This window comes from Triturus cristatus, chromosome 6 (assembly GCF_964204655.1).
Source record: "Triturus cristatus chromosome 6, aTriCri1.1, whole genome shotgun sequence".
Classification (NCBI taxonomy): Eukaryota; Metazoa; Chordata; class Amphibia; order Caudata; family Salamandridae; genus Triturus; species Triturus cristatus.
The window spans coordinates 881,743,705-881,762,409 of record NC_140589.1 but is presented as its reverse complement, the minus strand read 5'-3'; positions in this window follow the sequence as shown (position 1 = coordinate 881,762,409).

Genomic DNA, 18,705 nt, shown 5'->3' with positions numbered 1-18,705 from the left:
CAATCGTGTATGGAAAGAAGTCACGTGGCTAGATAATGTAGATAAAGGTGAGTCATCCCCAAACCCCCGTCAAACGAGGGGATCCTGCAAGTACTGAGCGCCAACCTGGACCTACCCTTCCCCCATAAGAACCTGCTGGCCAAGCCGTCGAGCTCACGGAACCAGGCCCTGGAAAAGCACATGGGGGTGTTCTGAAGCATGTACACCAATATTTTAAAAAGGGCCACCCTCCCCATGGGGTTGAGGGGCAACGACTGCCACCGCTGGAGGTCCACCCTGGCCCGCCTCACCAGTGGAGTGACATTGAGGGCCCAGCTGAGCTCAGGCAGCAAGGTCACCCAGATCCCCAGATATTTGAATGATTGACGACGTAGAGGTATTTCGGATTGCCAGTCAAAGCAGTCCCAGGAAAGGTGAAGGGGAACCAGGACCGATTTGTTGGGATTCAAACGGAGGCCCGATGCCTGTTCAAAGGATTTCAAGATACGAAGACCGGGCAGGACCTGCCAGGTAGATGAGGACATCGTCTGCGTAGAGGGCGATTTTATCCGGTTCAGCTCTGGGCCATTCCCATCCCCGCACCCGATCGCAAGACCGCATCAAGGACGCCAAGGGCTCCATCACTAAGGCAAAAAGCAGCGGGGAAAGGGGACAACCCTGCCTCGTCCCTCTACAGGCCGAGAAGGGCTCCGACAGAACTCCGTTTACTGGAACACGAGCCCTCGGGAGGGCATATAGAACCTTAACCATGGCCCGAAAGTGGGGACCGAGTTCCATCATGTCAAGAACATCTTGAAGGAAGCCCCAATCCACCGAGTCAAAGGCCTTCTCAAAGTCCACCAGGAGAAGCACAAGGTATGGGGTGAGGAGGTGGCGATGGGCCAAGGCGGAGTGCAGTCTGCGAAGACAGTGTCGGGTGGCGCAAGAGGGCATAAACCCACATTGATCGGGATGGGCCAACGTAGACAAGTGGGGCTTGAGTCACTGGGCGAGGAGGGTGGCAAACAGTTTGACCTCGGTGTTGATGAGGGAGATTGGGCGGTAATCTGCACACTGTGGCGAAGGGGGCTGGGATTTCGGAAGGACCACTATAGTGGCTATGTCCGTTTCATGAGGAAAGGAGCCTTTCTCCACAGCCTCGCGATACAGTTCATCCAGGTGGGGGAGGAGAACATCCCAGTAGTGAGCACAGTATTCTTGAGGAAGGCCATCCGGGCCCGGTGTCTTGCCGGATGAGACATGGGCAATGGCTTCTCCAATTTCCTCACGAGAAATGGGACGGTCCAGATCGGCCTGAACAGGGGCGTCCACACATGGTAGGCGGACATCCTCCACATCCATCAGGTCCGTAAGGGACAGGGTTGGGGTGCGGGCCTCGTATAGCCTGCGGTAGTAGGCAGTAAAGGCCTGCGCCATCTCCATTGGGGCACGGCACAGTGACCCATCTGAAGTTGCTATTTCAGGAATTATACGGTTCGCCCTTGGGTACGTAGCCAGGCGGTGAAGGAGCGAGCCATTCTTGTCGCCCCATCCATACACCCTGGCCAAGGAGGCGCGCCAGAGGAGTTTGACAGCGTCCAGCGACAACTGCTTGATCTCTGATCGGAGCCGGGTCAGAAGTCGTGTATCAGAAGCATCTGGGGATCGGGCCGAAGCACGTTCAAGACGCAAGGCCTGCGCCTCCCGTGAGGTAATCTGCTCCAGTTGGGTTTGCCGCTGGAGCTTGAGTTGGCCCTTAGCGACCCCCCTAATCGTGGCCTTGCCCGCCTCCCATAGGGTGCCTGGGGAGGACACGGAGCCCTCGTTAGAGAGGAAGTACTGTTTAAGCTCCTGCTTCACCACTTTCCTGAAGTCTTTGTCCTGAAGAAACCAGGCATTTAACCTCCATGTTTGCCGGACAGAGGCGGGGGGGACCTGTACGGATCATCACTGGCGAGTGGTCAGAGATACCTCTCGGAAGAAGCGAGACGTCTTGAATCAAAATGCAGTCCGTCGAAGGAACAAAGATGGCGTCAATGCGTGCTTGTGTGTGGTGTGCCGCTGAGGTGTGTGTGAATTGCTTAGAGTGAGGGTGCCATAGTCGCCACGCGTCGCATAAACCCAGTGATGCGGACCAGGACCTCAGCTGCTTGGCTTGTGCAATTCTACCGGGGAACGGAAGACCAGTCGTGTCAAGGTCGGGTGATGAGACTGTGTTAAAGTCGCCCCCAAGGAATGTGGGTCCCGGGGGCAGAGATGCCAGGAGGTCAACAGACTTAGCTAGGATCGCCGTCAGCATCGAGGGGGGAGAGTAAAGGGACACCTGGTTAAGCGGGTTGCCGTTTAGTGTGCCACTGAGGGCCACAAAAGTACCCTGGGCGTCAAGAGTCGTTTGGACAGTCACCAGAAGGAGGGAGCGTTTCACCAGGATCGCCACCTCCCGGGAACCCCTTGTAAAGCCCGAGTGCCACACTCTATCGTAGCCATACCGCGTTAAGAAGGGGCAGTGATTACCTAGCAGGTGGGTTTCCTGCAAAAGTAAGATGTCCGCCCCTAAACGCTGCACGTATCTAAGGACAGCCATGCGCTTAAAGCGGTCCAGGAGGCCATTAACATTCCAGGACATGATGCGCAAGGGGGCATTTACTAATGGTACGTCGGACATGATGTGTGGGTTAGCATTGGGACCACAGGTCTGAAAGGGGAGGACCGGTCTGTCTGTCGTATCGGGTGTACGTCGGGTGCTTCATGAATGATGGTGTGGTAGGACCAAAAAACAAAAAACCCAAACTTGAGGACAACGATCCCGCCCTCCCACCCCCACACTACACTTCAGGAACGGAAGCATCTGTCGCCCTAACAACAAACCAGAGAGAGAACAACCAAACTAAAACGCTTGGGAATGGGAAAGCGCGGAGGACCCCTCCTCATTGCCGGATGTGCATAACAAGACCATCAGGAAGGAAAGGAATGTGGTAAGATCAGGGGCACCCTCCGGCTGCGGAGCCAAGCCCGGAAGGCAGAGGTGAGCTCGAGCCGGGCCTTTCAAGAGTATTGGGCTGCATGAGAGGTCTGTGTCCGGAAGAACATGCAAGGAGGGTCGAGGTGAAGCGCCCCCATGGGCCATGTGATCAGATGAACGTGAGCGCCTCCCGGCGGAAGGTGCGTCAGAGAGCTGTATCAAGTGGAGTTGGAGGCCCAGCGGGGAGTCCGAGCAGGTCCACCTCTGTCCACGGCGACTGCGGGAGCGGTTACGCTGGTGCCGGGGAGCGGGAGGTGTGAGTGCAACGGGCGTTCCTCCGTCGCCCAGGTCCAAGCCTACGATAGGTTGTCGAAGAACAAAGTCTTGTTGGTGAATACCGCTCGCAGGCGTGCCGGGAAGAGGAGCCGGTATTGGATATTGAGCGCCCTCAGCTTGTGTTTGACGTCATCAAAGGAGCGGCGCCGACTCTGGACTTCGCGGGTGTAGTCTGGGAAAATCAAGATAGCGCGATTTTCGTATAGGAGCCGTTGCTGTTTGCGGGACTGGCGTCCCAGTCTTTGAAATTGAGGACCCGCATTATGATTGGTCGGGGGGCCGCACCCGGAGGAGTCTTAGGGGCCAGGGACCGATGGGCCCGCTCAATCGCGAACCTAGGGGAGAGTGAGACCTCAGGGACCCATGATCTGAGACATTTTTCCAGCAAGTCCGCCATGCGGCCCTGCTCCGCTCCCTCCGGGAAGCCCACCAGGCGAAGATTATTGCATCTGGACCTGTTCTCTGCATCTACTGCCCGGCGGTGCAGCTCCTGGGTGTGGGATTGAAGGCGGGCCACCTGCCCCTTGAGTTGCTGCACATCGTCTTCCATGGTGGAGATGCGGGTTTCAGTTTCCTTGATCCGGGCGTTGGCGTTTCGGAGATCTTGCCGGATAAGGGTCATGTCAACGCGCACCTCCGCGATCTTGCCCTCCACCGAGGTTTGCGAAGCGTGAATGGCTTGCAGGATAGTAGACAACTCCACGGAGGGTGGGGGCCCCTGCTCCGCGGCCCCCCCAGTTGCGCCTGCCTCCAAGGTGGTGAAATGATCCATTTTAGTTTGGGTGGCAGGAGTCTTTGCCGACCTGTCCGTCCTGCCCATGGTGGCACTCCAATGAGCTGCAGCGCCTGGGTATTCTGTGGGTGTATCCTGAAGTGGGGGGAGCCAGCGAGCACCCGTGGGCGACCCAAAGTTATGCGGGTGGGACAAGCAACGCCAAGGCACAACTAGGATCCGGTCACTGCCGCCCGGTGTGTGCGGCCAACTCCGCCATCCCGGACAGAGCGGGTCTCCAGGAAGGAAGGGGGGGGAGGGTGAGACGGCTAAAGTCTTGGCCCCAGGGCCGCAGGTAGGGCCCCGCTGATCGAGGCCACAGCCCTCACAACTCAGGCGGTAGCATGGGAGGCAGCAAGACGCCCTATTTTGGAGCCTAGAGTCCTGGGTGTAGTGACGTGGGGGAAGGGGCCACTGCCCCGCGCCACAAATGCCGATCCGTGGGCCTCTACAAGCAACTTAATGGGCGCCGCTCGGTGCCTGCGGCCGAAAGCCCCAGCAGCAGGTCCCCAGTTGTTGAGGCAGCCCGGAGGGAGGGAATCAGGATGCCCACCACTGGATACCACAAGACCCCCCCTCTCACCTTCTCGGGCCTCGCTGATGACAAGAACCCTCTCCCTCAGAGGGTCGCACAGCTGGTGGGGGTCCACAGCACCGGTGGCATCCGCCTGGGTCCGGGGGTAACACGGCGAAGGCAACGCCGGTCCAAGCCCCTCCCTTCAGGCCGCACTCCGTGCAGGCCCCAGTCGCCGTCCGCTGGACCCTGCCACCCGATATGACAGCCGATCACGCGGCCGCTCCTCTGGGGAAAATGAGGGTAGGAGCACAGACTGGGCCCGAGGGCAGGCCGCCGAAGGAGCCAGGAGGCGGGAGGAGAGACACAGTAATCTTCACCGGTCGGGAGCCCCGGATGCAAGTCCACAGCCGGGAGGCCCCATCCGCCAAGCACCGCCCGCCAGTCTCCCCGCTGCCAGGTGCGGCAGCCGAAGGAGAGAGCAAGCGAGGCACAACAAGAATGCAGCCAAAGACAAGGCCGCAGACCCAAGGCAGACCGGGCCTCCACCCCCAGCCCTGATAGGAACCAGCGGGGCGGGAGCACAGGCTAGGAGCACCGCAGCAGGCCACAGAGTTGTCAAAGCCGCTCGATGCCACTGGGGTAGCGGCCGCCCCCTCCGCTGTCCGAGACGACAGCCGAAGCCGCAGTCAGGCCGCAGGACAAAGGCCCCGATGCGGGCGGAGAGCCCCCTCCGCGGAACAGGCCGCCGGATCGCCACAAAGCAGGGCCGCCCCTCACTGTGATAGCCAGGAGTCCAAGAAGCACAGAGGGGGGGGACACCTCCCCGATACGCAGATCCCCCCGGGCACCGCAGCTTCCGATGCCAATCCAGGCGGTACATCCCGTTGTCCGCTCAGGCTGCAACTTACGGAGACGGAGTCGCCATCCAGGCCACGAGGCATGGCCGGATCACACCAGCAGGCACCGAAACCAGAGGTTCCGGACATCCACGGTACCACCGGGGATGCAGCGGTAAGTGGGGTGCAGCAATTGGGTCCAGATGGCTCGGGCAAGGGCAGGATTACGGGCGGATGGCGGAGGGGTCCAGGAGCACTCTTACAGTGCGTACACCATCTTGGCTCACCAAGCCACGCCCATAAGTCATGGTTTTAAAAGCACATGAGCTTTGTGCATCCAGCAGTTTTCAGGCAGAAAATAAAATGTCAAGATAAAGATAGTAATTAATGTTCCTGTTGGAGGGAGATGGAGTTTTGTCTAGTGGCATTTTGACTCATTATAAAGTAGCGCAGAGGCTAATATGTCTGCTGCAAAGAACGTGTACCATGCAGACCTCAGAACGGTATTTTATGTGGATAGCTCAGTGGGTTACTGCTTTTGTCACAGAGATCCTTGTTACAACAGTTCATAAATTACACTCCTAATATAGAACAGTTACTTATAAACTGGCATCAAAGAGCTGCATGTAAACAGCATAATACAGGCTACGACATTATGTTTTTTTCACCAGTATTTCATTATCAATGTTGCGAAAAAGGATTAATTTGGGTACCTATCCATTCTTATTAGTAAAGCCAACCCCAAACAGCGATTTAAAACAAATGAAGTGTATGTGAGAGAGGGGTTATGGAGAGATGAAAGTCTCTGTTGGAGGGTGGCATTGAGCGAATTCGTAAAGGAGGCCACTAGTTTGGGGTAGGAGGGGGGAGCAGAGGCGCCCAAAATGATTGTGGCACCGACAACACCAGCACTAAAGTTTGCCCTGCTTATGTCGCTGTGTGACACGCTCAAAGAGCCCTGGCTTTTTCACCCACAGGGGAATTCTGGTGCTTGTAGTTTTGTTTATATGTGTTATCATTATATGCAGGGGCTGAAAAATCCCAGCGTAGCAAGAGCCAGTGGCCGAAAACTAAATCTGGTAGGAGACATCACGCTTGAAATGTGGCACTCTGCCTTTATAGTGAAGGTGCATATCTGGAGGAACAGATTTGCCTGCACTGTGGTGCGGATATGAAGGTGCGCTGATTCTGGAAAAGTTGCTGTAGCGGTCTAGTTGTGGTCACGTCACGTTGACGTGACGTAGGCGGCCATGTTGGCACCGGGGTGTGCGCGCGGCATTAGCGCGCTAAGCAGCCACAGGGAGAGAGTGCCGGCCGGCGCTCCTCGGTACGATTCTAGACTAACAATAAATAAACGTAGCGGTGTCTGTACAACGTGCCTCGAGTGATTATTGAACATCATTACAGTGGCGACGAGGTCGGGACGGAGACCGGACCGACGCGGGTACATAGGAGGAGGCAACACTCCACGTGGCCCCACGAGGCGAAGGAAGACACGCAAGTAGGTCACAAGGAAAAAACGGAACACCAGACAGGCCTGCCTGGAGCGGTGGAGCCACGGGGGGAACGTCGGACGATCCGAGTCACGGAGCAACCGAGGAGCGTGGCAGTGCCACAGCATAGCACACGAGCTGCATATAAGCCACAGGGACGAAGCAAGCCGCTACCGGCCAAGAGCACACGCGCCACCTTCACACATTCCACGCACTGGGAGCGCTGCGCTGGCTACCAAGGAGGAGGAAGTGGGGTCTAGTAATAAGAGCCCCCAGAGAATCGAGCACACAGGGAACAACGACAACACCCCAGGCAGCCCCCCGAGCAAAGCCACCGACGGAACGAGCGCCAAGGAAGTGAAGATGAGTACCCCGGCAGGGTACGCGATTGCACCCGTGCAATTCCTAACGAAACCCGGAGACCCACTGATGAAATGGGAGGACTGGAAGGAATATATAGACAACTTCATAGGGGTCCTGGAGGACGAAAATGAAGAGAAGTTCACTCCTCAGAGAAAGAAACGCATCTTGCTACTAAATCTGGGCCCAGAAGGACTGAGAATATACAAGAGTCTGGTACCAACGAAGAGAGAGGACACGGACGACGATGTGTATGCGCAGGCGGTGGAAGACCTAGATGAGCGATACCGCCCCACCATCTGTGTTTCAGTGGATAGATATAACTTTCAGCAAAGGAAGCAAAAGGTGGGGGAATCCATCGAAGAGTATGTAGCAGCGCTGAGGAAGCTAGCAGCCCCGTGTAAGTACGCACTGTGGGAAGATGAATTCATAAAAGACCAGGTGATCATGCACACCACTAGTGCAAACGTGCAAGACAAGCTGTGGGCGAGCGGGGACACCACACTCAAGGAAGTAATGGTCATAGTGAAGAGGGCAGAACTCTCGAGGAGGTGCGCCGAGGCCACCAAAAAGGAGGCGGTCACTCCAACCATGGTGAACAGGATACAGGAGGAAGATCACCGCAAGGACCAGAAAAACAAACTACCCACGGCCAAAGGGATTAGCAGATGGCAAGGGAAACAAGCGGACAGCGTGAACAAGAGAACCTGCTACAGGTGTGGAAGTTGGTCCCACGAAGCCCACGACAGACGCTGCCCGGCGTTCCGAGCCAAATGCCTGCACTGTGGCATCATGGGGCACTACGAGAAGGTGTGTCGGAAGAAACAACAGAAAGGAGTGGTGAAATACGTTGACCACAGCACAGAAGACCTGGAGGAAGCCCCAGAGGAAGAAGTGGTCACCGTCTTATGTATATACGATCAAGTATTGAGCGTAGACGACAAGAGATCAACCAAACCAGTCCTCGAGATGTCCATGGGCGGCATCACCATTTCAGTAGTGGCAGACACCGGATCCCCATTTACCATTATACAGAGAGCGGTGTGGGAAGGACAGTTTCAAACCAAGTTAGGCCCTGAGCTGGAGAAACTAGACATACGACCAGTTACCTACAATGGGGATCGCATTCCCATGCTAGGCTTCCGACGTCTACTGTTCGAGTTCAGAGGCCGATCCGCGTGGTGCAAACTGTATGTGGCCGAGAAAGGACCCTCCGTCCTAGGATGGTTAGACCAGGGCGACCTAGGCATAAAACTCGACCCAGGAGGGAAGGAACAAATCCTGCTCACAGAACAGGAGGAATGGCCGGACATGAACAGATGGAAGAAGAACTACCCAAAAGTGTTTGGGGGCACTGTAGGGAAAATGGAGAAATTTCAGCATAAAATAGTGCTTAAGGATGGAGCCACACCAGTGGCACACAAAGTGAGGAATGTGCCCATTGCAGTAAGGGAAGCCGTCCAGACAGAACTCCAAGACCTGGAGAAGAAGGGCATTATAGAACCCATTACCTGCGCCGAATGGCTGGCGCCCTTGGTGGTCGTGATGAAACCCAACGGGAAGGTCAGGCTCTGCGTGGACCTGAGAGAACTCAATAAAAACATAGTGGTGGAGAAGTTTCCCCTTCCCAAGATAGAGGAGATGTTAGCAAAAACTAGAGGAGTTCAGTGGTACTCCACCATCGACCTTACATCCGCTTACCACCAGGTAGCCCTACACCCGGACAGCAAAAGCCTGACATCGTTCATCACCCCGTTTGGGTGTTACAGATTCTGTCGCATGCCGTTCGGGCTAGCCTCAGCGGCAGCCGTCTTTCAGAAGATGATGCACCAATTGTTCAGAGACTGCGAGGATGTACAGTACTTCCAGGACGATATTTTGGTGATGGGGAGAGATAGAAGAGATCATGACCGAAAACTAGACAAAGTACTACAGACACTGGAAGCCAAAGGTCTCACGGCAGAGTGGTCGAAATGTCGGTTGGGACTGCAATCGGTAACCTATTTAGGCCATGAAATTGGGCGACAGGGGATCACACCCAAGACGGAGAACGTGAAAGCGATCGCTGAAGCACCACCCCCCAAGGACAAGGAGGAGGTCAGATCGTTCCTGGGGATGGCGGAGTACTATAGTAAATTCGTGGTACACTTCGCATCCAAAACCTACAACATGAGGAGTCTGACCAGGGAGAGCACGGTGTTCCAGTGGACACCAGAAGCCCAAGCGGAATTTGAAGTCATCAAAAAGGGAATCCTGGAAGCCATACCGCTCAAGGGGTACGACCCACAAGGCGCCACCATACTCATCACTGACGCCAGTGACAAGGGATTAGGCGCTGTACTCATGCAAGACCGAGGAAGAGGGGACACGGAGACAATCAGCTTCGCCTCCAGAGCATTGACGGAAACAGAAGGCAAGTACAGTGTCATCGAGAAGGAGATGTTAGCGGTAGTGTGGGCCATGACGAGGTTCCGGCAGTTCTTATGGGGTACCCGGTTTCGGCTCAAGACTGACCACAAACCGTTAGTGAAAGTATTAACATCGGGCGGGCACGCCAGCGCCACACCCCGGATATCGAAGATGTCCTTAAAACTGTTGGAATTCAGATATGATGTGGAGTACATCCCTGGAAACAAGAACCGAGTGGCGGACTACTTGAGTCGAGCGGCGGCCATGGAGCCGGGAGTAGAGGACCCAGCGGACAGAGGAGAGATGGTAGCCCTCGTAGAGGACCAAGAGAAGATAATCAGCATACAAGAGTGGACTGAAGCCTATGAAGAAGATTCTGACCTGGTGGAAGCAAAAGCGCTCATCACACAAGGGTGGCCTGACAAGAAAAAGGTGAAACCCAACCTCAAACCATTTTATGAAGTGAAGGAAGAACTGACCGTAGGAGACAAGGGCATATTCATCTACCGGGGAGACAGAGTAATCCCCCCCACGAAGCTCATCAACAAGCTGCTGGACTTATTACACGAAGGCCACCTTGGCATAGGAAAACTCAAGGCCAGATCGAAACAGAACTACTGGTGGCCAGGTATGGACGTAAGAGCAGAGAGACATGTCAGAGAGTGTCCCCAATGTCAAGGGGCCGACAAAACATTGAGACCACTACGTCCAGCCCTTGGGAAATTGGACACTCCCTCAAACCCGTGGGAAGAGTTGTCAATAGACATTCTAGGACCGGTGCTGGACGACCAGGGCATACAGAAATACGTGTGTGTCCTCATCGACCGTTATTCCAAATGGCCAGAAATAAAGGTGAGCGAATCCATGGACACGGAGAACATCCTGGAGTTTCTATCGGAAACATTCACCCGAGAAGGAATTCCCAAGTCCATCTTAAGCGACAATGGGCCACAGTTCACGTCGGAAAGATGGAAACAATTCATGGGTAGAAATGGCATCTCTGTAAAGCACACGGCCATATACCATCCGGCAGGCAACGGTCTGGTGGAACGATTTAACAGAGTGGTGATGGGGGCTATACAAGCGGCCATCACCTGTAATAAAGACTGGAAGAAAGCGTTGGAGAACATGGTATGGGCCTACAGAATAACGCCCACAAGCACGGGGTACAGCCCGTTTCAAATATTGAGAGGTCGTGAACCCTTCACGCATGACAACAGAATCTGGAAGGAGAAGGTGGTGACCAGCGAATGGTCCCCGGCGGTAGTAAGAGCAAATCTGGAAAGAGCACAAGCCACCTACACCAACAACTATAACAAGAGGAGGAATGTGAAGGACACTCATTTAGAGAGAGGAGAATGGGTGAGAGTAAAGCTGGCGACCCTACAAAGGAAGGGAGACAGCAAGTACAGCAAGCCGATGCAGGTTAAGGAAGTCTATGATCGAGCGGCCCTGCTCAGTGATGGGAACGTGTGGTCGCAGGACCGCATGGCCCGGTGCAACAAGATACTGAGATGGGAACAGTGGGATCCGGAAGGTGAAGACAGGGAAGACCTGGATGAAGAGAACAAGAGGGGCGGAAGTGAACAAATGGGAGAAGCAGGTGCAGGAGAGGAGCAAGAAGGCGTGTTAAGGGGTGAGACCCCAGTGGTAGAGATGGACAGGCCAAGTGGCAATATGAACAGCGGAGGAGCGATGAGTGGAGGAACAGAAATCGAGGAAACGCAGAGCCAAGGGGCTCGAGGGAACATTGGTAAGGTGACCAGGAGTGGAAGGCAAGTTGTAAGGCCTTCCAGGTTCCGAGACTTTGAACTAACCTGCGAACTGTAAGTGACTTTATTTCGGTTTGGTAAAAGGGGGAGATATGTAGCGGTCTAGTTGTGGTCACGTCACGTTGACGTGACGTAGGCGGCCATGTTGGCGCCGGGGTGTGCGCGCGGCATTAGCGCGCTAAGCAGCCACAGGGAGAGAGTGCCGGCCGGCGCTCCTCGGTACGATTCTAGACTAACAATAAATAAACGTAGCGGTGTCTGTACAACGTGCCTCGAGTGATTATTGAACATCATTACAGTTGCCATGCACTGATTGAATCCTCTCTAATTAGCACAAGTGCCAGTCATTGTAGGAGTCTGGCGGAAGCATCAGCCTCTTTCTACTGTCCGCGGCAAAAGCTTGCCTGTAGGTTAAGTCTCACTTGCCGGCTATCGTCCTCCTGCTGGGCATGGCAGATAGTAATAGTTTGGATGCCAGGTTTGCCTTCACCGCGCAACAAAGCGTCCAGCAGTTGCTTCAAAAGTAATACATTGCACAATTTCCGGTTAGGAACAGCTGTTGTCAATCACAGCTCTGGAGGCCAACGAAGACCCGCCCATGGTTTGTGTCGTAGCTCCGACTCTGAATGATGCAGCCGCCACCTTCGTAGGATGTAGCTTTCAGCACAGACGCCCCGGGCCCAGCGCATTGCATGGGGGGCAGCAGGATCAACCAGTATAAATAGGGCGATCTGGGGAGCAAATCCATTGCCTGCAGTTCACACAGGTTGAGTCTACCAGCACAAGCAGATGCAGATTCTGCTCCTACTGCCACCAAGTGCAGGGCCAAACAACATCAGGAGCGCCCCACACTGCTCACTTGGTACTTTAAGCAGGAGGCATCTCGTTCAGCATCAAAGGGGCCCCCCCTGTATATATGCGGTTGGTGGCTACAGATCTCCTCCAAGTGCCCCCAACAGTAACAGACCACTCCCTCCAGTGGCTCCCACGAGGCACGCCGAGCCACCTGTTAACACCACCAAGGCGCGCTGCCTTACCTAATCGCCGCGTGGCTCTCCGGTCAATACCGCCTCACAGGGATAGCAGCGGAGTGAGACCAGGTGGTGGGCAGTCCGATCCCGGGCCTTGCACGTCCGCAGGATTCACCGGTGGGTTCTGCCGCCATTGTGAATTGGCAGTCATTTGCACTGAAACCATAGCAGCCCCTCACGCAAGCCCCCCTGCAAGGCTCAGATGCTGCAGTGGGCGCGGATGCCGTATAATCCACCCGCTGCAAGCTGCCTTGATGCCATGCTCGACGCACCTCCTGATGCTCCTAGTACTTGGAGAAAAAAAGAAAGGTGCGGCTGCCATAGTTAAAGCTTGGCGCAGAAAAACAAAAAAACCACATTGTTTATTTTAAAAGTTATATTGAGTGAGCCGCGAAACATAGTTAAAGCTTGGCGCTTCAAAAAAAAAAAACCACATGGTTTAAAAAGTTACATTGAGCGAGCCGCGCATTGCGCGGCTGCCATTATTAAAGACAAAAACATTCCAAAAGGAAAACAAGCGGTCGGAAGTGTGTTTGACATTCACTTGTTCGCTCCACTAACAACAAACACGGAATCAAAACCAGTGGTGCACGCGCACCACAGAGGAGAGGGGGCGAGGGAGCGCGGCAGCCAGGCGAACGCCCGCTGCTGCGCGCAATACACACCGATGGGAATGGGCGGAGCAAAGGCGGAACATGCGCCTGCCTTTGCCCAATTGCGTGCCTTATTTTTTTTTTTAAAGCACGCTAAAGCCAATGGCAGCCTGTGAAAGCAAAACCACACGCAGAAGCGTGTGGTTAGCTTTCAGAACCCCCTAAATGAGGTCTCGCACTGCGCACTGCAATGCTAGGCACGAGACCTAAAAAGCAGGCCTGATTAAAAACAAGCACTGGCAAAGTAAATAAATAGGTTTCACCTATGCGCAATCTACTGGGTTTTCAATGTTTTTTACATGATGCACAGCAGTTGACCTGCTGTCCAACATGGCTTAAAGTTAAACAAAAAACACACTATGACGCAGTCAATGCTGGCCATGTCATAGCACTTTTTTTACTGTGCCACATTGCTTATTTTATTAAACTTTAAGTCATGTGAACAGCAGCTCAACTGCTGCGCAACATGAAAACAAATTGACAAAGCCAATAGATTTCACATAGGCAAAACCTACAGGCTTTGCAAATGCTTGTTTACGCTTCCTGTTCCCCAGCATGATTGTCAGGTCACTTTACAAACAGCCTCATGCATCAACCCAAAATCCAGTCGGTAAAATACCGATTCGCTAATAGCTCCCGGTATTAAGTAAAAAATACCCAATCCCAATGCATCAACCCAAAAGCAGAAATCGCTATTTAAGGAATCCTTAAATAGCGATTCTTTAAATAGGGATTCCTTAAATACCGATTCCTTAAATAGCGATTGCATTTAAGGAATCCCAAAGTGAGATTCCTTAAATGCAATGCATCAAAGTTAAAAAATTAGCGATTTCGCTAATAGGGGGAGCAAATTACCATGAAGATGAACTGCATGGTAATTTGCAAAAACTTTGAAAAATGCACTTTTGTGCATTTTTCAAAGTTTCATGTTGCGCACACACATGCCCTTAGAGCATGTGTGTGTGCAACATATGTGCACATATCATTTTCAGGGGTGCAACAGGGTGTCCTTTTGACACCCTGGCACCCTTGAAAGTGCTCCCGCTATTAGCGATTCGGTAATACCGAATCGCTAATACAGACTGGCTTTACATTCATTCCTATGGGCCTCCAAGCCCATAGGAATGAATGGGTAGGTATTCCTTATTACCGATTCGGTATTACCGATTCGGTAATAAGGAATATTAAGGAATCGCTATTTGAATAGCGATTCCTACATGCATAGCCTTTTGCTATTCCTTATTAGCGATTCCTTATTTTTCGCTAATAAGGAATCGCAAATGGCATTGTTGATGCATAGGCCCCAAAATCCTCTAACTCTGCAGTCAGAGAAAAAAAAATAAACACCATTTTTCAGATAAAAAAAAAAGCAGCAGTTTGTAGGAAGACATAAGCTGATATTTCACCTTAGTCTTTGAATGCACAGGAAATCTAACAAGATAAAAACAAGTTTTTTTTTTTTACTTTAGTTGTCATTTTGCATAACAAAAGACATAACAATACTCAAAAGACACTAAGCGGTCATACTGCTAATGACACACAAATTGACATAGAGCAGGTCACGTAAGGACGTATTCCGAGCATGAGTCCCTTACAGTGCAGCTCATTAAAAGTTACATCATTCCAATTAACATAAACAGACTGTATAATCATGAGCTTCCCTTCCCACGAGCAAGTGTATTACACAAAAGTACCACAAGTAACCGCTGTTACCATAGCTGTACACATCATATGAAAATAAAACAAGTTACAAACCTCCTGATCATACCCGCTCATCCCACCCCCTCCCGATCCTGCTCTTCTTGGGAGTACCCCGTAGCTGCGTTATCTAGCAAATATTGTCTGAAAGGCCCCCATCTGTCTTTGGGCATATATTTTACCGGCATCAAAGCATTGTAATTCTCAGATTGTGTTGAGCAATACGCTAAGTCAGTGTGCCATTCCGATATAATGGGTAAGGGGCCCCTCATCCATCTCATCGCTACTCTGCATTTAGCTAGAAGAAGGCCTATAGCAGCCAGTTTCCGCACACCCTTGGGTATCTGTTTATCAAACCCCAGCAAGGCCAAAAGTGGCGAATCTGGAATGGTACCTTCTAGCATTTTAGATAGAGCGCTTATTACCTCAGTCCAGAACTTCCATATACCTGGGCAGTCCCAAGCCAAGTGAACGAAGTTAGTGTCTGTCGCGGAACATCTTAGACATTTACTGTCTTTCCTCAAACCATAACTGCACATCCTTGCTGGAGTATAGTAGGGTCGGTGTAAATATTTAAAATGCAGCAGCCTGTGTCGGCCATTTAAAGAGATCTATTTGGTTTTGTTAAAACACCATGTCCATTGGGCAAGCGTAAGTTCTGTGCCTAAGTCCTCCTCCCATTCCAGCTGGAGCTTAAGTTTAGGCTGCGTACCCTGGACTCTAAAGAGTGTATATAATGTAGTTATTCCATGTTCTGGGGTCTGTGATTGCAGCAAGTATGTTAGGGATTGTAAACCTATTGGTTCGTGCAATATTGGGCCCAACAATTTGCGCAAACCACTGCAAAATCTAAAATACAGAAAAGCATCCAGCTTTGTGACTTCCCGTTCCGTAACAGCTACCTGATCCCATGATTTAACCTTCCCTTCCTGAAAAATATCTCCCAACATCTGCAAACCTAATTTAGCCAAGGTGGCCAGGACAGCCCCGTCATCCTTACGTGGAAGCCAATCACACCACTGTAGTGGAAGTTTAGCAGAGTATATTAACTTTAACTTATGTTTCCTGGCTATGCTAATGAACTGGTGCCCTGTGCAGTTCACTGGGTCTATTGCGCGCGGGGCGAGTCGTCATGCCCTAGTCAGCAACCTTAGGTGTGGGATAGGGGAGATCATGTTGTCTTCATTAAGGAGGCGCAGGAGTTTACTAGGCCAATGTATCCACACGTGTGCATGTAAAGTCTGTGCGGCTCTATAGTATCTCTCCATGTCAGATGCGTTCAGTCCCCCCTTCGCATAGGGCTTAGTTATCGTATCCCATCTGACCCTAGGCTTCTTTGCCTGCCCACACCAGACGTGACATCAAAACACGCAGAGTGAGGAAAAAGGATTGAGGCAAATCGAAAACAGAAACAACAAGCATTTACAATGCAATGGTCTCGGCATTGTTAAAGTTAGAGCTATTGGCATTGCTCCTGACATTGTTTTTGTTTTTAAAACATTTAAAGAAACTGCATTGTAATTTACAATGTCAATAGCTTAATCACTCTCAAATGCGAGACATATTGCATTTGCACCCACACACAGAGCCACACACACAAAGCCACCCACACACACAGAGCCACTCACGTAGCCACCTACACACACACAGAGTTACCCACACACAGACAAAGCCACAATGCATAGAGCCACCTACAAATAAAGCCACCCACACAGAGCCACACACACAGAGCCTCCCACACGCACACAGAGCCACCCATACACACACAGAGCCACACACACACACAGAGACACACACACACACACAGCCATCTGCGCTCCCTCAGCCGGCTTGTGAGTGTAACGTCCCATGTGCTTGTGCTGGAGTCACTAGGATAAGCTAGTCCCCATTGTTTGGTTTGCTGCGCGCGTTAATGACAGCTTTGCGGTAATTGTTCATTGTATGTAAGACCTCAGGTCAATCTGAGCTGTTAGCCGAGACCTAAAAAACAGCTTAATGTAATATATCACGTGTGCTTTGTTTACAGCGCGTCTGTTGCAGGTAAAGAAATTGGATTTATATGTAATCGGTGCAATCAGGAAACTCTGTGCGCTAATTGCCAACAGATCAGCAATTATAGCGTATTTACGTCATGCCTTCAAAATATCACGGCACGCTTAAAAATCAAAGCAGAACCCATGTGCAGGCCATTACATTACTCCTGCGCTAGGATGAACAAGTCCTAAACTCCTTTAGCTGCATAAAAGGGAGCTTTTAATAAGCGTCTAATTCCCTCAGCTGGGTATTTATGGCCAAGTTAAGGAATGGTGATGAGCTCTGCGCAGACTGTCCCCCTCCCCCTCCCCTCTGTCCTGACTCCAATGTGCTAAAAACACAAAACAACCAAAGGTAAAAGGGTTTTAAAAAAAGAATACATACTTTTAAAGGCGGGTGCGTTTGGGTCGCTCCAGAATGTTCTCTTTCCAAGGGCAGTGGGTTTACCCTGAGGGGTGTTCACCATGTGGAAAGTGTGTGTGGGCTAGAGCCCCCTGAATAACGCGGCCTGCAGCACACGACCTGCAGAAAGTGTAAGCTCACAGAAAAGGAAGGCCATTTAGGGGCGTGTCCTCGAGCCACCTCATGTCACCTCAGGACTAACCCCGGGTTAGAGTGGTGCCACAGTGCAGGCCCGGCTACACTACGGCGCCAGTGGGCCCCCCATATCCCTGATTGTATACGTGCAGAAAGCGGAAGAATAGGCGAAAGACGGAGGAATACACACACAACCCTGATATACGACAACCAAGGGAGCTGACAAACAATATGCTCGCCCCTTTCTGAACTATAAGAAAACGCAAGAGAGGGATTGACATCCACCTGGAATAAACATAGTTCCAGACAAGAGAGCGACCGAGACTATTTCCGGCAAATAAAATGAACTTGAACTGAAGTCTACCCCGTCTTTGCGTCCTATGAGAAACATTGAGCAATTTCTGCAAGTTTCCAACGTTCCGTCAAGATATCTAGAAGTACTCCGTTTTTGGAGACATTCTTGCCGCAGTACAACTGTACCGGTGAATTCGACATCATAATTGAACACTTATATACACAAGGAGAAAATAGCTTGAGTCCTGAGGAAGGTGGTTCTATGTGAAGGTTTCACCACCGAAACGCGTCGACGCCTGTTGTTTTTAAAGTGTTAAATTTGGTGCAGTTAGGGAAAGACAGGGATCAGTAACTTATGTCTGACACTGCCTTTGACAAATCCGAATTGACAGATATATGACACATTGCTTGTCGATTACTGTTCTCCTTTTTATGGCATGAAAAATGTTTTGAAACAATTGTGACATAGTGTATGGTGCTTTTATCATTTTAAACTGTATAGGATCTTTATGTGTATGATTTATTATGTTACATATAAAATACTAGGGATGAATTTACATTGATTATTAAAATACAGATTTATTTTACCTACTTCGTTTCATTACAAGTGCTTCTTACAGACCCAGCATTTAGGGGGATAGTAAAGTGTGAATATGAGTGTGTTTGAAGATTGAGAGGATAGTGATTGTTGACCAATAGCCAATAGGCATATATATTTTTATACTTATACGTGCAATTGGACCAGGGTACAGCACTGTGTGGGTGTTTGTACATAGTGCGAGTAGGTATCTGTGTGTGAGTGTGTCTGTGTGTGCGTGTAGTTACAGTACATGAATGTGTGCATAGTTTAAGAAGAACGTGAGCACTGTGCGACAATATGTCTGTGTGTTCACATACCTGCAACTTCACAGGGTTGAGTGTGGGTATAAATATATATTTAAATATGTATAATATAGGATCTTGGAATTTTGGCGATTGTGGGAGCATGCATTATCTAGTTGTCTTAGTAGATGCACGTGTCG